Genomic DNA, 27,872 nt, shown 5'->3' on the forward strand with positions numbered 1-27,872 from the left:
AGGGGAACCACCTCCCCAACCCGAGGACTCTCAGGTCCGCAGGGTTTGGGACACAGGAGGAAGCCGCCAGCAGCACCCTTTGCTGCTGAAATGCAGATAGTTTGGACAATTCATAATGAGGACATTAATAAGCCCGCTGAGCCAGGATTCTCCCCCAAATTCAAGGTCTGCATCTCCGCGGAAGCCGTGCCCATCGGTCCCCAGAGTGCTGAAGGCTCCCAGGAGGGGCAGGTCAGCAGGGTGCTCCAGGGAAGGGGCTTGATGGTGTGTACGGCTTCGTAGTGAACGTGGAGGTGTGCGCAGAGGAGTCAGAGGGGCTAGATCCCTAGCATTTCCCACGGGATCCCACCTAGCGCGTGCATGGGAGCAACTTCATCACTCCACCGAGGGCAGGGAAAGAGAAGTACGCATTGGAGCTCAAAGAATGAGCAATTTTTCAAAGCTTTCTCCACAGGCCAGGGCAGATACACACACACACACACACACACACACACACACACACACACACCCCAAAACTCAATGTTATGTTTGACCTAGTCTGTGCGTGTGCTGTATGAGAGTGTTTGTGAGCTTATCTGGGTGCCCACTCCCCTTTCTATTTTTGCTCCTGGTTGAAAATTTGGTCCCAGAAATTATTCCAGGAACAGAAGGAGCGAGCTGGAGAGCCGCAGGAGGAGGAGGCGCTACCCTTCCAAGGAGCTGACTTTGCAAGCCCCCACCTCCACTCCAGCTCTATCGGTGGCCGGGGTCAGGGACACCAGAGAGCGCTCGGCGGGGCTTCCACAGTGACAGGGTGCCCCCTGTCGGCCGCCAGGCCCGCGGGACCGACCCGAGTCCTCATTTACCCCCGCGATCCCAACCCGGCAGCTCCGGCACTCAAGCACCTTCTCCCCCGCTCTCCCAGTCGCTGCGAAAATACCTTCTGGGGGACTCGGCCTTTTTGGAGCCCCAACCCCTAAGTTCTGCGCGAACCCAAACCGGCCTCCTGCACCCTGGCGAGGTTCTGGGAGCTCCGGTAGGGTAGGGCTGGGTGACGCCGCCTAGAGTCTTGGAGCAGTCACTCCCACACCCTCCTGGCACGCCCACCCTATGGGAATGCGAGCGGGGTCTACGGTTGGCTTTAGGCAGCGGGTAGCAGGACACCAACGGGCTGCGAAGGAAGCAGGGACGTTCAGACAGCCTGGGGTTCTCATTCCCTTCCAGCTCAGCGGTCTTTGGAGCTCCTCCTTCGCGGAGCTCCGATTTCTTAAGGGTTATCCAGAGTTCTGGCTCAGGCTTGAATGCTGAAGATTGCTCCCGGAGATTCTCTCCAGAAAAAAGTTCGCGGGGACCTAGGGCTGCAGATGTTTCTCCCGATCCCTCTTTAGTCTACCCTCATGTAGGGCCGAGACCTACAAAGCCCTTTCCTTTTCATTTTGTTAGGTCACCGCCGGCTTCTATAATAAAAAGCTGCTTTATAACTGAGGACTGTGTTTGGGGTTAGCACGCTATTTTTATTTTGGATGTTGCCTCAATGGCAAAGTCATAAGACTCGAGTTCAAATCCGGGCCTCCTCTGCTCTCCCTGGGAAGAAAACACCCAGGCCATCCAGGTCTTCTAGGCCTTCATCTTGCTGGAACAATCCTACGTTCCCCTAGCAAAAGTCCTTCCTAGAGCTCTTTGTCACATGAAACTAACCAGTGCAGAAGGGGCATCACTGAACAGAACTCAATTTTCCTCAGTGAGAACCCGTGAAATACCTAAGGAGAAAAACAATAAAGGTCCCATTAATACTCCAATTCCTAAAACCTTTCAGAGAATAAATACTCAGGCAAGGCCTTGCTCAAAGTTCCCTAAGGTGTTTAGAGCAACATAAAGCAGATATGTAGGCAAGATGAAGGCAGAGGGGATGGAAAAGTGACAACACAGTCTTGGGAAAATATGCATTTTTACTTTCATATAAGCTTTTTAATTGATAAAAAAGCAGATGACCAAACACCCCTTATTCATTCTATGGATGAATCTCAAGTCTCAATAAAGAAAAGGCATATCATGTGTCAAGGATTATAATCAACATTTAACTTTTTTTGGGTGGGTTGTTATTTCTGAAATGTACTAAAAAATCAGCGGGGCGCGGTGGCTCATGCCTGTAATCCCAGCACTTTGGGAGGCCAAGGTGGGCGGATCACCTTAGGTCAGGAGTTCAAGACCAACCTGACCAACATGGTGAAAACCCGTCTTTACTAAAAACACAAAACCCGTCTTTACTAAAGATACAAAATTTGCAGGACATGGTGGCCCATGCCTGTAATCCCAGCTACTTTGGAGGCTGAGGCAGGAGAATCACTTGAACCCGGTGGGGCAGAGGTTCCAGTGAGCTGAGATCATGCCATTGCACTCCAGCCTGGGCAACAAGAGCAAAACTCCATCTGAAAAAAAAAAAAAAAAAAAAATCAGACCATCAGAATTTGTCTACTTGGCACTGAGCACACCTTCAAACACTTATGTTGGTTTTCATAGTTCTTGGATGGTCAAAACACCAATTGTTTATGGAGAGGGCAATTGAAAAGGTCATTAGCTAAGAACACCTTATCAGAGGGTATTTATGTAATAGAATAAAACAAATTCAACATGTTGCAGCCGTCAGCAAAAGCTCAGGAAAATGCTGATAAAGGGGGAGGCAAGGTGCAACATTTTAAATTAAATATTCTGTGCACCTGCGTGCAATCTATCTCTCCACCACAAGATCCACAGGAAAAGATGAAACATACATTTTTAAAATGACAAAATAAAATGAATTAAATAAATAAGATGTTAGTAACCTTGATTTTGTTTGGGTGGTAGAATTATATCTTCAATCTATATTTTTTGCAGTATGGGTTGTATCATTTTATATCATTACTTTATTATTACATTCTCTTTTACTATTTTATGGTGAAATATGTAATAAGGATATTAGATCTGATGTTAAGGAAACTTTGGCAAAATAACTTGTGCAAATATTCATTCAGTTATCATCCTTGAAAGGAGATCAGAGAAGCCACCATACAAGCTGCCAACAGGTTTGAATTCTGAAAAACAAGCCATTATTATTTTGTCTTACCGGTATCAGGGGATGAACTGTGATCTTCCCTGAGTTGAGAGAGGAGGAGAAGAAATATTCATGTCAACCACAGGTATTGACTTACCAGGGCGGTTTCTGCACATTGTTTAGGGGAAGGAGACAGACTCTGTCTTCTGGGTGGGGTGGCTTTAAGATGGGTCTGGCACACAGATCTCTTGCTTTATGCATGTAGAATTTGATCGTTGTGCCGAAGTTTGGGTTTCAGTTATGGATTGTCCATCTTTTCTGGGATTTCTCAGTGGATGGATTGAGCAGTTGCAGATTCCACTCCCATCTGTGTAGGTCTGTGAAGAAAGCCAGTGCTCTGCCCATTCTGGGTCAGGGTTTGACAAATATTTCTGGTATATACTTGACATCCTGTTCACCATTCTTGCGTTTTTAGCACATTTCTGGTATGTGGGACTATTATAGCAGGTAATTAAAATAATTGGAAGAAATAAAAATAAAAAATGACAACTTTGAGTAGCAATAACAACATGCCAACATGAGTGAGAATAAACTCTTTGAGGGATGCTTAAATTAGACGCATCTGCATTTGTGGCCCTGGGAGCTTTTTCATACATTTGGATGTTATTCTTGGGAGAAATCTCAGTTATTCCTGCCCAACAGGAAAGCAGTAAGCTTTATGAAGGACAGGAGTCATGGGGGTCAGTCACAGACTACCTGGATAATCCAACCCCAGGCATTCTTTCTTAGGAACCCTCTGTGTTACACAGGGGGGTAATTTAGAAGTGATATCATTAGTCCTACGAGCTGCCGATTACTTAGTTGGATAAACAAATGCACTTTCAACAAGTATGAAATAATGAAGCATATGAGAGACATGGAGATCAGAAAGAAGCCACTAAGTCCTGGGTTTCCTGGCTGATGCTTAGGAAGGAGTTGTTTGCTTCTCGTTTCCATCTCAAATGGTACACAGGCTCTGAATCAACACAAAAGAGCTATATATAACTTGCTCTAATATTAAACAACGACAAGGATGGGGAGTTTATATGTTTTGGATTCATTCAGCAAATATTTAATGAGCACTTACTATATTCCAGATGGTGGATAAATAGGCAAAGCCATGGGCTTCTAGAGACTAAGTCTGTTTTCCTCTTTTACTTCCTCCTTTTCTCCCTTTTTCTGCCACAGGTCCCAGCCTCTTTACTTTCAAGCCTTCTTCCAATCATGACCCTGGAATTTCCAAGTGCTAAAATCCTACTCTAAAGGGAAAATCATACATTTCACCATTCTAAAATAGTCTGGCTGCTGGCAGAGATGGACTAAAACCCAAGGCGAAATGCCTGTTTTGACCCGGAATCAATAGGAAGACCAAGGGCTCAGCTATCAGGGAAACAAGCAGCCCTGTGGCAGCCCACTTCTGTCCTGTCGCCATTGGCAATTCCTCTACAATATCAGTTTCCTATCAAAGGGATAACTAGGGGTTTCTGGCTTCCAGGAGGAAGAAGGATGAAGGTGGCCAGAGGTGCTGCTGTACTTGGTGGGTGCTGCTTGGGACCCTCGTCCTGTGTCAAACATAGCTCCTAATGCTTTGTAATACCTGCATCTGCATTATTTAGTTCTTTGTTAATTTTATTCCCAAGAGTAATTCCAGAGGAAGGATTGTAGAGTTCTCTGCAAAAAGGAGAGCTTCAAGGAGGAGTACCATATGACAGCAACAGTGACCCACTGGGACTGGGCCAATGAACCAGGATTGGGATGGCCCCTCACACCCTTATGTGCATAGGACTCCCTTGGCGATCTTGTTAAAATGCAGATTCTGATTCCGCAGGGAGGGGCTTGAGTTCTGCATTCCTAACAAGCTTCCAAGGGATGCTGATGCTGTCAGTCTGGTCCACTGACCACAGGTGGAATAGCACAGCTTTAAAGACCTGTTTCTCTCATGGATCCTGTAGTCTGTCCCTAGCTGGGTGGTGATATGTGACTTGATAAAATGAGAAGTACAGGTTCCTTTTCAGCTTCTGCAGGTTCCCTAGCACATCTACGTCCTTCCCCTCTCAGCTGCTGTGAGCTGAACCGTCTCTTCTCACAGCCACGGTTCATGGCCCCCAGCCCACAGAAGTCAGAACTTGTCCGTGCAGCCCAAGCAATGTAGGGGTCTTCCTGCAAAGCAGAGTTGCCCACCCCCCATGCCCCCTATGGTGCATTGTTAGCTCACCCCACACTCCCCCTCCTATGCTGTGTTTTCCGGAGACAGGGACCTCCCTGGTTGACTGTGTAGGAAAGGGGACCTATGGCAATTATCAGTTCGCAATGTGGAAACGTCATTTTTAAAGTATATATATACAAAAACCAGACTGAACAGTGTCAGCTGCAACCTCACTGCATCAGCAAACACTCACTAAGACTCTTTTAAATTTTCTCCTTAAGGAAGAGGCCCCAGAGAACACAGACTGATCGTGCTCAGTTGCCCACTTCTGGGGCTGGGCTGGTCCTGAAGGCCATGCAGAGCTTCCTACTCAAAACAAAAAAGGGATAGGACTGACCTCTCCCAAACATACCCCTGAACCTCTTCCTTGATCCAAATATGCATTTAAGAAACAAAATAGAAAGATCAAAAAGAAGGGAAAGTGAGGAAGAAATTCCTGCTTATTGAGTTTCAAATGAGATTTTCATGGTCCTCCTGGAAAAGACTTGAGTCTCTTGTGATGGCAACTGGAAGTGGGAATTCTCCTCCACAAAATTTGGACTGACATTGAGTCGGCACTGCCTACCCATGCATGATAAAATAACATTATTAGGAAAAATTAAAACTGAACCCATAGACTTCACAGTTAACCCCTCTGTTAAGAAATACAACTGTTCTCCTTAGTGTAGCACTCAATTTTTTTCCAACATATATAACAGAAAATGCTCAGAAATTAAAATTTGTGTCTCAAAGATGAGAAGAATTTTTCAAACGGGGCCATTCCCTTAAGGCTTATTTGATTTGCAATATGCATTCATAATTAGTGATAAGATAATTTTTCCTTTTGGGGACATTTGAATGAAGCATACATTCTGTAAAGGCTCCTTTCTTTCACATATGAACTGCGAAAAGAGAGGGAAAATATTTCTTTCTGTGGGCAAATTTTAAAAATCCGACCATATTTATAAAGGCACATAAATAATTAACGTAGAAACACTAAAAAATTTAGACCAATAATTAATCAATGTGTGCTTTTAAGGCAATGTGGATTGGGGATAATAAAACTGGTGAAAAATTACACTAAGCGGCTTTGAGATTCCTGGATGGAACTGGATATAACACGCAAACTTATTTTTCAATTGTCCCTTTCACACCTGGCTACTAAATCACCCCATAGGTTGCCTCTTTTAGTCTAGGAGATTGGAATATGTGATGCTGCTTGGGAATGAATTATACTACGCTATATGAAAGATTATGATGTAAGTGACACATAATATTCTCCAGAGGAGTCTACTTGAATAGTCTATACCTTTCAAAAGTTTAGGAGTTTAGATGCGCCCTTTAAGTGTGAAATCTGGCAAATTCATTCTTCTAATTCTTCAAAATAAACTGCTAAGTAGATGCTAATGTTGAGAAACACGGATCAGGGACCCTTGGGATGGGAGCTCTGATCTGACACCCACTACTCCCATTCTCATAGTTAAGGAGAAAAGAAAAGAGACTATTTTGTCTCTACTTGACTGTTTTCTTTCATTCTTTTCTCCCTCTTAACATATTAAATTTAGAAATACAGAATTCTTTCTTCATGTACATTACCAAAGAGTTTCCTCTACCTACCCTCCTCCAAATGACTGAGCTCTCAAAGACTAGAGAGAAGGCAGGGTAGAGGCTAATATTTTCTCCAGACTTGACGATTCATGCAAACCTTTTACATGAGGGAGCTCACTCTGTTTTGGGGGAAACTGGGGTGAGAGACATTGATGGCTCACCCAACCCTTCTGATCACAACCTAGGCCCTCTGACCCAAATCTTGACCTGTTTTCATTTTATAACTTCTTTTTTTCCCAAAAGGCATTCCTTTAGCGAGATGGAGAAATTATCAGAAACCTGGGAGAAAAGAAAATACTCGGAGGTAAAGTTTCCAGGTTATTGGAATAGTGTTCATCTGTACATGTGTGTATGCATATATGTGTTTGTATTTAATGTGTGTGTGGGCACAGTTTATCTACAACATACCCACGATCTTATTGCTAGTGAAATATAGTTAAACAATAACCCAACTTTATTACAGAGTATCATCTAGCTATTATAAGCAGTGATATCTCTATGAAATAATATAAAAAGTGTGATGATTTTATAATGAAGAGCTAAATAGTTGCAGGATATGAGTAATTTGATATAAGTTTTATAAAAATAAACCCTGATTCTGTCACTGCATGGAAAACGGTTGAAGTTTACACATCAAACTATTAATAATGATACACCTAGAGAGTGGGACTTAGGAGGATTGTGAGAGGATTTCCACATATTACTTTATATCTTCCTTACATTGCACAATAATCTCTTTTGTTTTTGTCATAAAATAATTCTAAACAAACACTGAGAAGTGCGGTCTTGGCCACCAGCTAGCTGACATGCTGCACATAAATATTTCTGGTTCTTATTAATCAAAACATATGCTTTTCTGCATCGTCTTTTAGAGAAAATGAGCAGGCCCCCTCTCCTGCAGGAAAATAGTTCCTATTTATAAGAGGAGAAATGAAATTGGGAACACCCACAGGCCAGGAGAAGTTAGGTAGGAAAAAGAAACCACTAAGACTTAATAAATCTGACTTAATTTAAAAAAGAAAAGTGGTTGTCACGGGGCAGACCTAAAGAACCAGTTAGTACTTAAATTGCTGTGGCTCTTAATTGCTTATGGTCCTCAGGAAGTGAAAGGATTGAAATGCAGGCTCTATGTGGCTTCACTTAATTAATATTTATGACTGCAGAAGAAAATTAAATAAGGCAAACGGTGTAATTTTAAACAGCCTGTGGTCATGGTTAGCAGGACTCACAACAAATTCAGAAGCGAGAAATGTAAGCACACTTTGGGCCTGCGTGGCTTCAGTTTTCATTTTTTATGCCGAGTGATGCCTCCAATACCATCTTGGAACATTATGGTGATCGTTTTCACTTATCATGCATGTTTCTTTGTCTTTGTGACTGGTTGTCTGAAGGAAGAGTTTCTTTTTCTGGGGGTGGAGAGATAGAGGGATGCACAAAGATGTTAGCTTTGGAAGCATCTATAATTTCTCATGAATGTTTTTAGGATGTATATCTGCCATTTACTGAGTTTTTTGCATGGTTTGATGATTTGAGTTTTTCCATTTTGGGAGCAGAGAGTTGATGTGATAGCATCAGTTCCTGTAATGAGGAATCTGGACTATAAGTCTGTGTGATAATCAGTGTTTATTGAATGGATGGATGGGTAGACGTGTGAGTGGATAGATGGGTGGATGGGAGAATAGAGCGTAGATTCTATGTTACTTGTATTTAAAAACCCAGTTTACCTGTGAACACTGGTTTCGGAGAGATAGAATCAGATAATAGCAAATCCTAGACGGAAGATTTTCAAACTTCCATTCGTGACCCATTAATGTATGTGACAGCAATTTACTTCATTACAAGTATTGGAAAAGAAATTAATGGAATAAAAGTTCTCAGTGCATCTCACATAGTAAACAGAGTCTTGGAAAACTTCTGTTTCTGTTATAAATGTGTGTGTATCTGCATCAGGATGGAAAATGCATTCCTTACTGTGGGTTCTCACCTAGAAAGCCTGAGTGACCGTATACACGGGGGGCTGAGGGCCCATTAGCTCTCCTTGCAAGGAAGCTTCAGTTTTCTCATCTGGAAAAGGCAGATATCAGCAGAAGTCACCTCTTCAGACTAAGTAAGGATGACACGAGTGGAGGCTCATGGTGACGGCTTAGCCCAGCATCTGGCATATTGAGAACAGTTAATCAATGTTTGGTTATTTTTCTTTTCTCTCCTGTATCCTCTGCAGCTTCTCAGCATTACAGCTGAGAAAGGTCTCAACATTTTACACAGAGAGATGCATTATACCATGTTTTATAATTTGTCTTCTCAACTCTTACTTAAAACAGCTCTCTTAAAAAGATAAACACATTTGCTCAAAATGACACCACACATTTGAAAAGATTTTTTCTCATCTCTATACATGATATAGTAGCTGTGCTGAGCTCTGGGCCAAAGACTGCTCCAGAATTAGAAAACATCTCCTACCCACTTGTGATTCTCCCCAGCCAAGAGCCAGACCTTGTCTTCAATTCCATGGCTTTCCCTTCGTTTGAAGGTTAAAGTCAGCATTTCATTTTTACTGCTGTTAATAACTCCCAACTTTTCCATTCTTCCATTTTTTTTTCTGAACTCTTTACTACATGCTAACACTGCCTCCCTTTGTTCTCTGCCCTCTTCCTGAGGTCACTTGGTCCTAGAAGCCTCAGCTTCCAAATGTTTTCACAACCTCCCCTTTACCCTCCCCAGTAACATGCTGTTCACCATTCCACTTTCTGATTTCCTTTTCTGTTCCTTTAATAGTCTCTGCACTTCCCCTCCTTTCCCATCTGTAAAGCCATCTTTCATCCAAGTGATGTTCTCCAGGTGACAGAAATCTGGCAGAAGCCTCCTCCATCCATCTTTCTAGAGGGACCCTCAGTTGCCAGAGCAAGTCTGACACCCCTCTTCCATGCCAGCTGCTTCAGGCCAGCCCCATGGGGGAACTACTCTGGGGGTGGAACCATTGTCAAGTTTCACCCATTAGCTAAAAAAAAGTCACCTGGATTCATTGCAGGTAACCAAGAAAGTCATACTGTTTAAGCTCACCAACATAGTTACATAGTTCATAAAAAATATTGCTCCCTTTCCCAAGGGACTTTCTGAGTTGATGAGTGGGAGCAGAGGTCCCCATGATCAGCAGCTGGTTTGCTCGTTGCTGGGAAACACAGAAGACAGGTTGGTCACCGGACAGGGGAGGCAGAGCCCAGGGCTGCAGTGCACAGGGGTGGGTATTCAGAAGGAAAATGCACTTTTTAAATATAGATACTTTAGGTTCTAGGGTACATGTGCACAACGTGCAGGTTTGTTACATATGTATACATGTGCCATGTTAGTGTGCTACACCCATTAACTCATCATTTACACTAGGTGTATCTCCTAATGCTATCCCTCTCTCCTCCCCTCACCCCACAATAGGCCTCAGGGTATGATGTTCCCCTTCCTGTGTCCAAGTGTTCTCATTGTTCAGTTCCCACCTATGAGTGAGAACATGCGGTATTTGGTTTTCTGTTCTTGCGATAGTTTGCTCAGAATGATGGTTTCCAGCTTCATCCATGTCTCTACAAAGGACATGAACTCATCCTTTTTTATGGCTGCATAGTATTCCATGGTGTATATGTGCCACATTTTCTTAATCCAGTCTGTCATTGATGGACATTTGGGTTGGTTCCAAGTCTTTGATATTGTAAATGATGCTGCAATAAACATATGCGTGCATGTGTCTTTATAGCAGCATGATTTATAATCCTTTGGGTATACACCCACTAATGGGATGGCTGGGTCAAATGGTATTTCTAGTTCTAGATCCTTGAGGAATCACCACACTGTTTTCCACAATGGTTGAACTAGTTTACAGTCCCACCAACAGTGTAAAAGTGTTCCTATTTCTCCACATCCTCTCCAGCACCTGTTGTTTCCTGACTTTTTAATGATTGCCATTCTAACTGGTGTGAGATGGTATCTCATTGTGGTTTTGATTTGCATTTCTCTGATGGCCAGCGATGCTGAGCATTTTTTCATGTGTCTGTTGGCTGCATAAATGTCTTCTTTTGAGAAGTGTCTATTCATATCCTTTGCCCACTTTCTGATGCGGTTGTTTGTTTTTTTTCTTGTAAATTTGCTTGAGTTCTTTGTAGATTCTGGATATTAACCCTTTGTCAGATGAGTAAATTGCAAAAATTTTCTCCCATTCTGTAGGTTGCCTGTTCACTCTGATGGTAGTTTCTTTTGCTGAGGAGAATGCACTTCTTAACTTTCCAATAGCATTACTCATTATTTTCTTTTCCTTAAACAGTACTTTAACTCACTTATCGGATTTCAACTTGCTTTTCCACACAAAAGTATGACTTGAGGTCTTCCCAGGTTCACACGTATAGAATGACCTCTTCTTTTTAACTGCAGTGCAGTGTGTATATTCCATAGTTCTTTAGTCAGTCTATTACTGTTGGTGTCTCAGATGAGTTCCCCAGAAGCAGAGCCTGAGGAGAGGACTCCTGTGTATGAGAATTACCAAGTCAGTGTGCTTCCCAGAGAGGTCTATAAGAGAGTGGGGAAGGCAGGGAAGCCCAGTATGGGCCATCTCAGGCCATCCCTGGCAGAGAGGAGCTTCAGACTGGTCCTGAAGGGGACTCAGGTGTGTGAGTAAGGCTCACTGCTGCACCCATCACTGGTTTAAGGGCCCTCCTGGGGGCAGGGGTCTCACACATCCAGGCACATGAAGCTGTCTATGAGAGTATACCAGGTGGCTCTGGGCCCCCAAGGGCAGTCTATGATGAAGAACTGCAGGTGCAGAAACTTGCTGAAAGCCCCACAGCAGATGGCCCTCTCCTTTTTAATTTCAGCCACAGTTGTGACAGGGGTGTGACCTAATGTTGGCCTTAGCTCTTATTTAAAGGCGTGTTTGTTTGTTTCCCAGAGAAGCTCAGCCAAGATTCATTTGACAAATACCAAATCTCTAGGAAGTCCCATGAGCTCGCATCACAGCTCATGGGGCAGCATGAATGTCCTCCAGGAGTTCACATGGCTTGGAGTAGACCAGAAATAGGTATGATCACAACAAAATTCATTATTGCAGCAGCAGGACTGTGTACCCCTGAGATAATAGCAATTCACTCTCCCTTGGCTAGAAGGGAGGGATGCTTCTTGCCTGAGGGGCTGATATTTAAGCCAAACACTGGAGAAAAAGAAAGAGTTTGCCAGGCTGAAAGTGACACAGGGCTCCTGCAGTTGGGGTTGGGGGGCAATGCCAGCACAAAGACAGGGCAACTGGGCAGTGGGTGTTAGGGCAGGAGCTTCCTGGGAAGGGCAGCAAGAACAGCTCAGAGAAGAGAGAAAATTGATCTGAGGAGCTTTCAGGCTAGGGAGCTTGGCCTCTTCTCTCGGGAATGGAGAATCACAGAGTGTTCCAAGCAGGAGAGAAATGCCCAGGATGGGTTTGCAATAGCTCCTCTCTCAGTAAGGTGGAGGGAAGTGAGATTGAAACCAGGATCATTACTCAGTGGACACTGAAGTGTCACTGGGCTTGTAGGTCTGCTGCTGGGAGGACAGACCACAAGCTGCCTTCAACTGTCAGCCCTTTCAGGGGTCAACTCAACTGCAGAGAACTCTTCTCTTGAGGTCATGGTCTTTTCTAGGGTGGCCCAAATCCAGTCCTGATGGATGAGAGTCTACAGGGGCCTGGCCATCTCAGCCAAACTCAGACAGCTCTGAGAACTACACTAGCTCTGAAGCTCACAATACAGTTGGGCCAAGGTTGCTTAGGGGACCAGATTCTCCCTCTGCTCACTCCTGCCTTCTTTCCATCTCCCCAATCCCTGCCAATTGATCCCACTGACTGTAAACATGCCTCATGCTAAACTCCAACTGAGAGGCTGCCTTTTTGGAGCCCAGCTGAGACAACCACTCAGGAGGTTGTAGCACTAACTCCGGTAGAGAGGATGGGTGTGGGAACATCCCTTCCAGTTTCTGCACACATTGGACACAGCTCAGTTCTGGAAGGAGAGATATACCTCTCTGGTAGATCAGGCCTCTGATTATTTCTCCAGACTCCAAACCCATACAGACAGGATAGTGTCAGGTAAAATGAAAACTTAAAACCTGGGCTCAAAAGTTCTGTGTCTTAGTTTTGGCTCTCTCAGAAATCCACCCTGATGCAAAGATTTGAGTGCAAGCAGGATATTTGGCCAGGAAATGCTGGAAGGGGAGTGAGGAGGTGAGAGAGGAAAGGGAAGGCAGCCAGGCAGGGGCCTGCCATCAGGCAGGTTTCTACTGTGGACACTGGTGCTTAACTCTGCTGGGACCTCTGGGAGCCAGAGTAGAATATGTGCCTCAGAGTTGTCCCTTGCAAGGGTAGGAGAGCTGAGGTATTTATGCACCAACTCCTGTCAGTCACTGACTGACAGTGGCTGCTCAGGTGTCTTAATTCTCCAGGTACTTCCAGTCCTTTGTGGGTAGGATAGAGTTTTGCTGCTAGAAATTACCCTGAAGCACAAAGGTGCAGATGCTGGCAGGTGGAAGGTAGGCATGGGGGATATATCGGGGCTCGGATATTATCTAAGTTTTAGTCTCCATTTCCTAATGGCAAGAGCTTAGAGGCCTCATCCCTGCAGAGCTTCAGCTCTTTAGTCATCAAACAAGGATAATGATACCTGTGCTTTAATTTTTGTGAGGTTTAAATTTGAATAATATCCTTAAGAATGGTTGAAGGGAGAGATCAGTGGACATACAATGTTAATCACATTTCCTGAACCCCCAAACTGCATTCTCAAGTGTGGAGATGCCACGAGTCCCCTTCAACTCATTGAAAGCAGAATCAACTTGACTGGGCCTGATGGCTCACACCTGTAATCCCAGCACTTTGAGAGGCCAAGGCGGGCGGATCACGAGGTCAAGAGATCGAGACCATCCTGGCTAACACGGTAAAACCCCGTCTCTACTAAAAATACAAAAAATTAGCCTGGCGTGGTGGCTGGCACCTGTACTCCCAGCTACTTGGGAGGCTGAGGCAGGAGAATGGCGTGAACCCAGGAGGCAGAGCTTGCAGTGAGCCGAGATCACGCCACTGCACTCCAGCCTGGGTGACAGAGCGAGATTCTGTCTCAAAAAAAAAAAAAAAAAAAAAAAGTAGAATCAACTTTTCAAACTTGAATCTTCAGAGTCATGGGTGGTGAGTCACCTGCATTCACCAAAAGTGATATTCTGCCAATGACCTCTGGACCTATTCAATGAGATATCGGAAAGATATCTCAGCATTCAGAAATGTTACTGCCCCATTTTTTAGGGATAACATTTAGGAACAGTGAGGTCAGTGCCACCTGGAGGATCAGCAGCTGAATGTGGGATGGAGAACCCTTCTTCCTCCCTCAAGATGCTCACTGAGACCAAGGCTTTTTTTTTTTTTTTTTTTTTGAGATGGAGTTTTTCTCTGTCGCCTAGGCTGGAGTGCAGTGGCAAGATCTTGGCTCACTGCAACCTCCACCTCTTAGGTTCAAATGATTCTCTTGCCTCAGTCTTTCGAGTAGCTGGGATTATAGGTGTGCCACAATGCCTGGTTAATTATTTATTCATTTATTTATTTGTTGTTATTATCTTTTGAGATGGAGTTTTACTCTTGTTGCCCAGGCTGGAGGCAATAGCACGATCTTGGCTCACCACAACCTCTGACTCCTGGGTTCAAGCGATTCTTCTGCCTCAGCTTCCCGAGTAGCTGAGATTACAGACATGCGCCACCACACTTGGCTAATTTTTTTTGTATTTTTAGTAGAGACGGGATTTCCCCATGTTGGTCAGGCTGATCTTGAACTCCCAACCTCAGGTGATCTGCCCACCTCGGCCTCCCAAAGTGCTGGTATTACAGGCATAAGCCATTGCACCCAGCCCCTAATATTTGTGTTTTTAGTAGAGATGGAGTTTCACTCATTATGTTGGTCAGGATGGTCTCGAACTTTTGACCTCAGGTGATCTGCCTGCCTTGGCCTCCCAAAGTGCTAGGATTATAGGTATGAGCCATCGTGCCCGGCCAAGGCTTTTTTTTAACTTAATTTAATTTTATTATTATTATCATTACTTGAAGGAGGCAGATGGAAATGCCCAGTTTGAACAGAAACTTTCTAGAACTATATGCATTTCCAATGCTCAGTGGTGAGAGAGTCAGCTAGAGTATTGAGTAATGGTGAACTGTGTTCCCTATTAAATAGAAGGTAAATGATTGCCCTGCTTTGAGTTTCCTGGTGTGGTGATTCACTTGCAGCGAATAGTGACTCCTGATAAGATACTACCATCACGGAAAATCTTCAAGGAAAGGCTGCATATCTAGCTCTTCCCTGAACACCAGAGGCAAGAAAGGGGACTATCAGGTATAATCCCCTTCAGGGGCGCAAATAGACTGCAGAGGAAAGCGCTTATAATTTGAGCAGAAGCACTTTTGTGCAAAATACCAGGACTGTGATAATTCCCACCATGTGTGAGAAGAGTCGTCCAGTTTTCAGGGCCATTGCTACAAAGTGCTGGTGGAATTTCTCCTGTCCTTGTAAGAACTCTCACTCCTGAGTCTCAGATTTACTTTTAACTGAAAGCCTTTGATTTGATCCCCATGAGGTTAATGGGACTTTAAATCCATCACCAGACTCTTCAGAATTTGTCTGGAGATTCCACCCTCTCTGAATTTTTATCACCGTCCCAATGGCCTTTTCTGTAATAGAGTTTTATGTTCTAGACATTAATCATTTTAATTTTTAAAAATAGATAACATTTGAAGTACTACTTCCCCTTTCCTAAGCTTCTTTCGGACAGCACTGAGTAAGTAAAGCCTTAACTATGCCCTCTCGTTGAAAAAAAACCCCATTCATAAACCTGATATGTTTCAGACTTTATGATCTGAGCATAAAAGCAACTGAGCCTTTGATTCATATTCTGTTCCATCCCGAGTACAGCGGTACTGAAGGGATTTGCATGTTTAAAGGAGTGTTCAGAACAACCCACATAATGAATTCTCAAGGGTCTTCGCAGAGGAATTGCTATTCATCTCCACCATTGATGTCTGTGGTGGGGTCTGCGTTCTCTGGGGATGTTGAGTGGATGACAGTGCTCAGCAGCAGCCAGTCATAAGGCATCTGAGCAGAGGCCTCCATCTTGCTTGGACTTGGGAGGGTAGAGAGGGTAGATTGCATGGCTTGCAGGCTGCACCAGCTGGTGGACAGGTGGTGTTTGCAGGTGTTGAGAGATGGCTGGTGAAGTTGGTTCCTCCCCTTAAACAATTTGTTACAGAGCACTCCCTTTCCTAGGAGTTCAAAACCCAAAGGGATCCAATTTCCTGATTTTAAGTCTGCAATTGCATGGATCATCACATTTTCTTGTGAGAAAAAATGTGAAGGTAACTGGCCTGGGAAGGATACCTTTGTCCACCAGATTGGTAGGAAGTTCTACATTACAATGTTCCAAGGTCTGTCTTTATTAAAACTGCAGCATATCCCAAGCACCTAGAAGGGTTATGGTTGGGTTTACTTAAAATTTGACAAGAAAAGGTGAAAGCATACCAGTCCTGCATATTGAATGCACTGTTTCTCAAAGGGTTGTGTGAGAAGGAGCTGGGACTGGGCTGGGAAAAAGCTCAGCTTTGCTTTAGCTTGGTCTTACTCATCAACATCACCTTTTCCTTGCAACTGTGTCAACACAGTGGGCAGGACCTTCTCTGTTAGTCACTACCTTTGATGTTTGTGGAGCTCTGCTTCCCTATCCCCAAGGGTCTCTTGTCAGCCTCCTGCCAGGCATTCTTTTTCCTCAGGGTTCTCTTAGTAATTGCTCCTCCCTGAGACTTCTCATCTAGCCTAACAGGTGGTCTACACCAACAGTATTCACTGGTTGAAGAGAGAAATTGATAGATGGTAGTGGGAAAGAACATGACTTTTACACTCAAGACCTTGATTTGAGTCTGATTCTGCCACTTATGAACTGAGTAGCATTGGGCAGGTACTTAACCTCCCTAGGCCTCAGTTTCTTCATCTTCCTCAAACAAGATCGTGCTTTCTCCTTCCTGCAGGCATCAGGGAGATCAGACCTGCAATGCACATGGTGGTGACTCAGAATGGGCCTGCTGTAGATATTAACCAGTATCCAGAACACTCAATAGGGATTCTCTGTATGTTGGCTATTTCATGGTGTAGAGTAGCTGAATGATTCTTCATTTGGTTTGGAAGTGGTCTGACTTACACCACATGCTGTGTGGTGCCTGAGAAGCCCCCTTAGGGAGGATCATGAAACAGATGTCATCCACGGCAGCTACAGGCCGTGCCTTGAGACTCCAGAGCACTCACCTGTGCCGCCAGATGCCTGCTCCAGGAGGAGAAAAGGGTGCCAAGGGTGTATTTATTTTGAGGGTGGTTAATGTTTCCTCCAGTAAAACTGGATCCTTAACTAGTTGTTGTCATCAACATCATCATTATATGAAGGAAAATCCTAACATTTTAAGTTGATATCTTAGAGGGCAATCATATTCTCCCACAGAAAATGCTGAGTTACACAGAAGATGAATTGTTCTAACTCAAGGCAAGCATTTCTTTACTTCTTCTTCTTCTTCTTCTTTTTTTTTTTTTTTGTGGTTATTTCTAAAGAAAGAGAAACAAGCTTACTCTAGGCATTCTCCTTCTCAACAGCTTGGGAAAGACATTGGACATAGACTCAAATGACCCAGCTTTGCCCCAGCTCTGTCTCTTGGCAGGTAGCTGACTCTGAGCGAATTGGTTAATTTTACTGAGGCTCAGAAGCTTAACCTTTTAAAATAGAGTGAACACATTCGGCTGTCCAGAGACTGTAAAGCTGGCATGAGATCAGGAAAGGGTAGGAGCTTTGCCAGGCTCTGGTTGTCCCACAGCTTGGGGGCCATGGACACAGGGAAGTGCATGCTGAACAGGTCTCAGAACTCATCTCAAAAACCATAAGCCTTTCTGGATGTGGAAAGGGTTTGGTTCTTCCCAGGGATTTGGTTCTTGCAGAGATACACATCTGCTAATAATGAATAGGAGAGCAAATTTTTACTATTGAAAATATTAAACCAGTGCCTTTGTCGCCTCATCAGCCATATTCTCTTTCAACCCATCCACTATAAAAGTGAAAGGGAATCCATTAGGGACAGGTTGAGCTTTTCCTAGATCAGTGCATTAGTGCCCAGGAGCCACCTGGAGGTCTTATTACACATTCTGAATCAGAAGGTCTGGAGTGAGGAGGGGAGAGCTGAGAGTCAGCATTTTTTATAAGCCCCCAGGCGATGCTAATCTCCTATTCCAGGGGCCACTCTTTGAGAGTCTAAGGCTAAGAACAAAATGCCTTTGACTTACTTTGAGGTTTAGTTTTCTCCTTCTTGAGACCACAGCAGAGAAATAATCTTAAAACTAGGTTTTGGGGAAAGAGAAAAAAATTTTAAACTCCCACTTCCTCCCTTACATATCCAGAATGAGGACTGACAGACCCAGACCCTAGAGGTTTTCCATGAACCATGGCAAGGGGAGGTTACAGGAGGCCATGTGAAAGCATGCATGTGACAAGAAGCAGATAGGATCATCTCCCTGATTTTTGAGAGGGGGGCCAGAAGAAGAGGGAGAGGAGTAGTTGGGGCCCAGGCCAACCTTCCTTAGGGCCGATCTCAGGAAGAGGGAGGGTGTGGAAACATCTAGTAGGTGTTTTATGAGACTCCAGAGACACTTGAACACATGTTCCTGTTTCCCTCCCCAGCACGACTCCCCAACACGGCAGCTCTACGACAGCAAGGACAGTCACGGGTTTGGGATGCGGGGCTTTGACACTGTGTGTTGAGTCTTCCTCACCTCCTCCATGGTGAGGAAGAGAGTCGGGCATTGCTATGGGTGCTGTGGCGGTGAGTGCAGTCCCTGAGGGATGAGGCCATTGTGCCTGCTGTGGGTTGCATCCGCAGTCCCCCCAAAGTGAGAGGGAGCCATGTGTGTGGACCCTCCCCCCAATAGTCCTGAACCAGGCCCATGCTCGACAGACACTTCAGCAAAGGGAGCTCACATAGTTGCCCCCAAAGAACCAGACAGAACCGGCACTCTGCAGTAGCACCAGAAGATAATGTCTCAACCAGGGGAGAGGAGATACCTTTTACCTGGGAGCCACAAATACAGGAGCCCTGCAGAGGGACCAGGCCTCCCTAACACCTGAAGGGACATAAGCATTTCCTGGAGGCACCTTGAAGAGGCACAAGAAGGATAAACAGCTGTAGTGGAAGGTGGCTTTAGAATAGATAGGCTAAGAGGCTGACAGAGGCGGCTTACACAGAAGAGGCTGTTTCTCTCTACAAGCCAGCTTGTGCAGCCTCCCCCAGGCATTAGAGGGAAAAAAGTGGGAGGAACTTCAAAGCCGAGTCCGATTATAGGAAATAAAGAACTCATTTGTTCTTGGCACGTGGGAACAGTGGTGTGGAATGTCAGTCCTGCTATAGTACCATTTAATCAAGACACAAATAAAACTAAATCTTACCATGCTAAAATAAAATTATTTAATTCATATGCTTTATACTATGTATTTTACCTAATAACCATGACAGTCAATGAGATATTTATCGTCTTTTAAAACTGAACATGGAGTTACACATATTTCCATATATTGTCTAGATTTCTTACTCTTTATTTTGGTATATTCAACCTTGTTAACATTTAGTGTGAAAAATGACAAATATGTGTTTATGCGTGAATGTGTATATGCACTTTGTGTGTGTGATATATATGCTGTTATGTGCTGAGTTGTGTCCACCTAAAATTTATATGTTAAAGTCCTAATCCCCAGCACCCAAAAAGGTGACTATATTTGGAGATAGATAGAATCTTCAAAGAGGTAACTAAGTTTAAATGAGGTCATTTAATGGATGGGGCCTATTTAATATTAGGATGTAGACACACACAGAGAGAAGAACATGTAAGACATCCATCTGCAAGCCAAGGAGAGAGGCTTCAGGAGAAAGCAACCCTGCTGACACCTTGATCACAGACTTGTGGCCTCCAGAATGGTAAGAAAATAAATTTCTGTTGTTTAAGCCTCCCAGGCTATGGTACTTTGTTATGGCAGCCCTGACAATTGAATACAGAGAGTAATATACCTGTTAGACATACATGTCAATGTTCCCTTTGCAGGAAGTGATGAACTCAGCAGTAATTTGATAAGAGATGGCTTAGAATATGGTACATTCTTGCTGACTCATATGATGAATGTTGATTGGGGCCCTTCTGTGGATGAGCCGTGGTGCACGTGATCTGCTCCCTCACACGTACACCTACAAATTCACCCAACACATGGCGGTTCGGGATGCCAGATGAGAGGCAAGCAAATTGCTTTTGAGAGAGGAAGCTCAGCGAAGTGGCATTTAAGCTGGGTTTGGATGGGAGAGACAGAAGAACATCCCATTTGGGAGGAATGCAGGAGAAATAATACGGAGCAGAGATGTAGACATGTTCTGGAAATAGTGACCGGATAGTAGGGTGGGAACATGGGCAGAGCATAAGAGGAAGGTGAGAGATGATCAGGGAGGTCAGGGACTGGCCAGACTGTGCTGGACCCTGAAAGCCAGGCCCAAAATCCTGGATTCTTTTTTAACAGGAAATGAGGAGTAATGGAATTTTTCAAAGCTTTGAAGTCACATGATTAAAGTGGTGGATTAACCTGCCAGAAACATCTAGAATGTAGAGCGAGGGTGCACTGGAAATAGGAAAATAGATGGACTTTGCAGTAATCCAGATGCAAGGCAACTGAGAAGGGGGCAGGAACGGGTGGCATCCAGGAGCCGGAGAAGAGAGGATGCTTGGGACCTGGAAGCTTCCTTTTCATCTCTAGGTAAATTAAATACTTTCCCATAGTTTGGTGCCCTTCATGGTGCTGCTACCTGCCAGGCTTTGGAGAGTGAAAAGCTGGAGGTTTCTGCCATTTCTGTGGCTGCCCAGGACAAACTTCATTGGTTCTGCTGAATGAGCATCATTAGCATATTTGTACTAGAACTCAGTTCCAGATAGCAGCACTTGAGAATCAAGATAGAGAGTGTTATTGTTAGTGGGAAATCAGTGGGTCAGTAGAAGAGCTAGAATAGTGAGTGACAATTGTCTTGCTGGTTACTCTCAGCATTGGCACAAAGGGATGTGGTGTTGGGCTAACTGAATTTGCACTCAAAGATTTTGTCCTCCCACTGGCTGAAGTTCCACTGCATAGAGATTATGCTTTGGGTCATGTGACTCTTGTGAGGTGAATGCCCTCTATGAGGAACGAGAACTGAGACTGCAGGACTGGCTGGGATAAAGCCTTGGACGTGGTGTCTACCTGGTTCTAGCCCCTTGAGATGGATCCATCTATTCCGTATTAGCCTGTTAAAACAGGGCCTCCAGCATGCTGTCTTGGCTGTCTTGGATTTCTGTGTTTCTTACTCTAAAATTCTAATTTCTTGATGAAGATTTTGGTGGCTACAAATTGCTGCTCTTCCTCTAGGCACTGGAATGGATGAGTGTCCTGGTTTGGATTTTCTAGTTCAGCCCTAAAGAAGATTTCTGCTAAAGAAGAAGGCTTTGCCTGGAGTTTCTGGTGCTGGCAAGTGTCTTGGGCCCACGCTTGAACTAATGGGTTCAACTTTATCCCCTCACCACAGGTATAAACTCAAGAGTGAACTCTTTATGTAAGTCACACAGACTGCAGGCATTAGAAAAACAGCTGCAGTACTCTTTTGAAAAGTCATCTCTGCTCTCCCTTCCTGAAGGTGGTGGAAGAAACTTATAATCATGAGAGCTGCTGGGATCCATTTGCAACCCCGCATGATGCTGACCACACAAAAAGAAGACGAGAAAAACAGAATCCAGAGGCCTTGACGTTCTTACTGGGCCGCAGTATCAAACAAACTCAAAACCTTCCCTACCTCTGGACTTCCAGTTATGTGATCCCTGAAAGGCATCCACATGTGACCTTTCCCAGTAAGACTTTAGTTAGGTTGGCTAAAGTGTTAGCAAAGTCTAATCTTGTTGGCAGAAAAAAAATTGCCTTTTACTATGTTTGCACCTTTTAAAGACCTCATAGCCCAGCAGACTTCATAAATGCTGGTGAATTTCTTTCAAACCATTGTCAAATAAAACATCCCATCTCCAATTAGCAGAATGTCTCCATTCTGAAAGTCCAGGAGCCTTCTTTATTTTTTTTTTCTAAAAATATCTATACCAGGATTGCAATAATTATGAGGATTACTAACAAGAAAAACTCCTGAAACTTTTGAGACTGGGATTTGCATTTGCAAAATGATTTGCAACCAGACCTGCCAGGTAGCACTTCACGGAAATCAGAAAGTGGGTTTTGAATATCTAGATTATATTTTTTGGCATCCAAATTCATAGTAAAATCATCTTTCTAGCTGTCTGCAGTAGATGTGGCTAACTCTCAGAACAGCTTCCACAAGTGCTGAATAACTTTTGATAAAAGTCGATGTAGCTGGAACACAGTCACATTTGATTGACTTACCTTTATTCTCTAAATCAGCTTATTGCCCAAACAGCTCCTCAATTCGGGTGTCCCCATGCTGCGGCCACCTTCTCTAGTTGCCAGAGCCCGCTCCTCCACCCTAAATAACTGCGACTGCGGCAGAGGCGTTTGGGTTGGTTTAAGATGGCAGTATATCCCCCTGTTTCTTCATTCAGGATTTCTTTCCTTCAAAGGAGACTTTGTGTTTCCCAAGTTTCCTTCTTCTGCTTGTATGAATCTAAAATGAATCTGAACTAAAAGTACTTGTTGAGTGGTTATGCTCCCAACTGTAATTTGGAGTCAAGGTATGAATATTTTATACTCAAAGAGTCACTGAAGATTTGTAGGAGGTTTTTAAAAATAAAATGAATACACTCATTTTGTTGGCTCAGGTAGACTATAGCTGGGGGAAAACAAAAATACAGGACGAGCCCTCAATCATGAGTCTTTAAAAAATGAATCAGGATTTGTGTTTTGGGATAATCAGGAGTCCCTGTGGTGAGTACACGGTGTCCTTTGGAGGAAAGAAATACCAGCCTGAAGGAGAACCGGGAAACAAAAACAAAAGCCACCCAAATGCTCCAATCTCGTTTTAAACCAACCCAAATTCCAGAGGTGCCGTTTCAGAAGGGAGCTCTTCATGCCCTGGCAGAAATTAGGTGTCAAGCTAGAGAGCCAGTATTCAGATGCCTGTGGCTTCCTTTCACTGCAAAAATAGATTTAAAAAATAATCCAGTCTTTGGCACATTTTCTCCGAGACGGAGAGACCTGAGTAGCCCCTTTGCTTTCGCTGTATGTTTGTGTTGCACTGAGCTGAGGGCTTTGTGAGCTCATAGGCTACTTCAAAAGCTGTTGAAAACAGTCAAAACAGAAACTGAATACATGTGAATTAAGCATTTCCTTTTTTATATAAATCTGTGAGTTTTTTTTTTTTTTAAATAACATCTATTGGTTTACATAGAGGGACCTCGTTAAGCAATTTTCACTGGATGCAGTTTTAGTTTGAAAGAACAAAAAGTTGAAGAAAAGTGTCTAGGCTCTTTTAACCTTCAAGCATGGCCACACTTAGGAAGATGATCACCTGAAAATCATAAGTTCTTTCCTGAAGACTCTGTAGAAGGACATTTTGATTACAAATCATTTTTGACATTCATGAAGTACTCAAATATATGTTTTAATTGTGCCTGATGCATATTGCTTCTTTCATAATGCACTAATCTTACTCTAAGCAAAGTATGTGGCAATTTTGGGATAAAGAAGAAAGTTTCTGAGCTTTCGTGAGGTGGCTGCCAAGATCATGACCACCCATGGGGTGCTGGGTACATTACCCTTGAGAAGATGCTCTGAAATGATATTGTTTCTTCTTTCCCTGTATCAAAAAGCATTTCATTCTTTAATTTTTTTGTTTTTTTTTCAGTTGCCCAGGCTGAAGTGCAGTGGTATGATCATAGTTCACTGCAGCCTCAAACTCCTGGCCTTGAGCCATCCTCCCACCTCAGCCTCCTGAGTTGCTCAGAGTACAAGCGCATGCCACCATGATGGGCTAATTTTTTTCGTTTTTTTTTCTGTTGCCCAGGCTGAAGTGCAGTGGTATGATCAGAGTTCACTGCAGCCTCAAACTCCTGGCCTTGAGCGATGCTCCCACCTCAGCCTCCTGAGTTGCTCGGAGTACAAGCGCATGCCACCATGCTGGGCTAATTTTTTTTTTTTTTTTTTTTTTTTTTGGTTGCGGGGAGACAGTCTTCCTATGTTGCCTAGGCTGGTCTCAAGCTGCTGGTCTTGAGTGACCCTTCCCCTTTGGCATCACAACGTGTTGAGATTGCAGGTGTAGGCCACCGCACCTGGTCAAAGGCTTATTTTTAGTGTCTAACTTCTGTCCTGAATTCTGGATCCTTTGAATAGGTTCCAACTGTGAGAAGCTTGAAAACATCAGATGCATGCAAATTAAAACCCTAGGTACTAGTTTTACCTGTTAAATTGGCAAAGATTCTAAAATTTGTTAACATGCAGTAATGGCCAAAGTTTTGCTAAAAAATATGCCCTTGTAGAGGTGTGGGAATAAAATCAGTACAGTTTTGTGGATAGATTGGTAACTCATGCTTTCTCCTACAATTCTGCTTCTAGTTCTTCATCCTACAACTGTAGAAGTGAACAAAGATTTACATGTCACATTTATTGTCATAGTGAAAACATGGAAACATCATGCTAATCAGCAGGAGACTAGTTACATAAAGCATACTCATACAAAGGAATTTTAGCAGTCATGAAAAAGGATGGCTAACTGGAATGCTCAGGCACTGAGGGGTCTCCAAAACACAGTGTCACGAGAAAAGGAAAGGGCAGATATAGTCTGTTCCTCTTTGCAGACAAAGGCACACCTATGCATAGATACATGCAGAAAATTTCCGGGAGGATAGAGAAGAAATTATAACAACTCGTAATCTTTCAGGTGTGGAACTGACAATCCGAGGGGAGAGGAGGAAGAATTTGCTTTTTATTTTATACCCTTTTGTATGACTTTGTTTTTAAAAAAATCATAGTTGCATGTTATCTTATTATAATCAGGGTTGTTTATTTATTTATTTAAAATGGAGTCTCGATCTATCACCCAGGCTAGAGGGCAGTGGCATGATCTCAGCTCACCGCAACCTCCGCCTCGCAGGTTTAAGTAATTGTCCTGCCTCAGCCTCCCAAGTAGTTGGGATTACAGGAGTCTACAACCATGCCTGGCTAATTTTTGTATTTTTAGTAGAGACAGGGTTTCACCACACTGGCCAGACTGGTCTGGAACTCCTGACCTCAAGTAGATCCACCCCCCTCAGCCTCCCGAAGTGCTAGGATTACAGGCATGAGCCACTGCACCCAGCCTATTTTTTTTTTTGTTTAATAAGCAAAAAATTCCATCTGTGGCCTTGACTCTACATTTCCTGAATGAATCCACACTACTTCTTGTTTACCACCTGGTCACCTCAGTCTCTCTGACAATCTCTTAAGCACAAGTGAGAAGTCTAAATTCTTAGCATTGCTGTGCTCAGGTCTTTCCTGTCATATCAAAAACATTACGTTATGTTCCGTGAAACTCCCTGGGCTCCAGACCTCGTCCTTCCCGGTGATGCTCTCCTGGTTCTCTGAACACTTTAGCAGCTGTATCAACCTTTGTGAATGCCATCGTATTCATTTTCTATTGCTATATAACGAATTGCTATAAACTCAGAGGCTTGAAATACACATTTTATTTTTATTTTTATTTTTTTCTGTCACAGTTTCTGTGGTCAGGAATCCTGGCACAGCTTAGTAGTCCCTCTGCCTCAGGACCCACAACAGGCTGAATTCAAGGTCTTGTCTGGGGCTGGGATCTCATTGCAAGGCTCAGCCAGGAGAGGATCCACTTCTAAGCTCATGAGGCTGTTAGCAGAATTCAGTTCCTTGCCTCCTGTTGAATTGAGGGCCTCAGTCTCTAGCTGGGTTCTAGCTGGGTGAGACCATCTCAGTTCCTTTCCACGTGGGCCTCCCAACAAGGCCCCCAACATACTCCTTGCTAATTTACCAACGCCAGCAAAGCAGAGTTGACCAGCAAGAGGGATGTTCCAATTGTGTATAATCTTGCGTGACTTATCTACCAGTTAGAAGCAAGTCAGGAGTCTCACCCACACTCAAGGGGAGAGGATTATGTAAAGGTGTAAATACCAGGAGGTGGGAATAATTGGGGGTCACCTTAGAATCAGCCATTATCAGGAAGTTGTATGATTGACATTCGGGTAGCCTAAAAGGAATGCCATCAGGAAAGTCTAATAACCATGAATGATTTTCCCTAAGGGTCTCCTCCTCTCATCACTTATTTAGAACTTCCCTGGGGTCTTTCCAGACCACTCTTCACCCACCCTGTGCTCATTCCTATATCTCCTTTTCTTCTGGGCTTCATCTGATGATGCCAGCCTGTGTTGAAAGATTAATTCCAGCCTTTCCTCCTTTTGTCCTTCACCTGTATCCTGAGGGTTGGGGGAAGTGGCTTGGGAGCAAGGAGAGGTGGGATTACGTGGCAATCATTGGGCTCCTTCTGGGTCTGGTTCCCGGCCCAAGTGTCGCCTTCCTGCCAGTCAAGTTCAGCTTGCCTACTGCACCCCTGCACTGCTACTCACTATATGTTACGTTTCCTCTTTCCTTTTCTTATAAGAGTCATCACCCTCTTAAGTTCCCTGGTGAACTTCTCTGGGAAGGTGAGTCTGGAATCCAGCGGGTGTTCCACAGGACGTAACTGAATGCTTTTGCTATGACAGGGAAGACCATCACCCTCTGAAGTTTATTGTCTTGTTTTTAATCTGCTTTCCCTCTAGAGGGTTAAGATGAAGGGGTCTTGTTTTTCCTTGTCCACTGCAATGTTTCCAGGACCTGGAGTGGCTCCTAGCACATGATAAACATCTAATAAGTACCTGTGAAATAAATAATTGGATTAGTCATTGAGTAATCAATGTGTCCTACGAATCCAGTAGGTGGAGGAAGCACCATTGCTGCCCTGGTCCTAAGGGCCATTTCTCACAACTATTGCTTAGGTAGCTATATGGCTATGAACCTAAACCTTGCAATCCTAGTGTTACTGACTTTTGTCTTGCTAATATCTAAGCATTCCTTATCCCTCCCTCTCTTCTCACTAATCATTGAGGATTACAATGGCTAGACTAAGACATACTCCAGGAAATCAGCCCACGGGGTGGGATGCGACCCTGGAAGTGGCTTCCCATCTTCTGTCTCTGCATTGGTCAGTGGCTAGAAATGTCTGGCTGTAACTAAGAAATAGCTGCAAAATTTGCAGCCTGACAACTGCCCCTGTTTACTTGCATATTTGTTGCCACAGAGGGCATAATTATAGATGGAGATTGAGAATGGCAGTAATGATGTGCCAGCCCCATAAGGTGCTCAGTGTGTGCCAGGCTGTGAACACTGTGCTTCCTCTGTGGCAGTGTCTCCCTTAATCCTCACATCAGCCCTTCCTGGATGGGAGGTGGGGTTGGTTCCCACTGAGGCATCACTAATTCTAAAAACAACTACCTGGTCAAATGTAAATGCAATTTCTAAGCCAGCTTATTAGGCGAATGTCAGTGAAAATAATTTTAATAGCATTCTTGCATTAGGAAGAAGCCTTAATGAAAACACAATTTTAACATAATTAGATTGAAATAGTTTGGCACTGCATACATAATCTGAAATGATCTTACTTAAGCTCACCTAGCACATTGACAAGTCACCGTTGTAAGCTTTTAAGAAATGGATTTCTAATATTTGATTTTTCTTAGTGTTTATTCAAAATTTAATTTTACCATTAAAATTTGCATTATATGGCTCATTAAGGCAACACCTTTCTCATTACTGTAACAAGAAGACACGTTCAGACAGAGGCGCTTCAGAGTGCTTGGGCCTTTCTGAAGGTCCACACCTCACAGGCCTTCTTTGAGCTGGCGAGTGTTTCTTGCTCTTAGTCACAGATATCTTCTCTCACATTGATAAGAAAGGACATTTTCCGTCAAATTTTAA

The 27,872-nt window shown here is 43.8% G+C and overlaps 1 long non-coding RNA gene across 1 annotated transcript; it reads right to left on the reverse strand.

The window, feature by feature from the left end:
• Positions 1–1,472: 1,472 nt before the first annotated feature.
• LOC119622307 (uncharacterized) lies at positions 1,473–22,591 on the reverse strand. Its single transcript, XR_005238956.2, has 3 exons — positions 22,344–22,591; positions 3,168–3,387; positions 1,473–1,739 (listed from the first exon to the last, which is right to left on the reverse strand). It is a non-coding gene; the product is annotated as an uncharacterized lncRNA (long non-coding RNA).
• Positions 22,592–27,872: the final 5,281 nt, after the last annotated feature.

This window comes from Chlorocebus sabaeus, chromosome 2, assembly GCF_047675955.1.
Source record: "Chlorocebus sabaeus isolate Y175 chromosome 2, mChlSab1.0.hap1, whole genome shotgun sequence".
Lineage (NCBI taxonomy): Eukaryota > Metazoa > Chordata > Mammalia > Primates > Cercopithecidae > Chlorocebus > Chlorocebus sabaeus.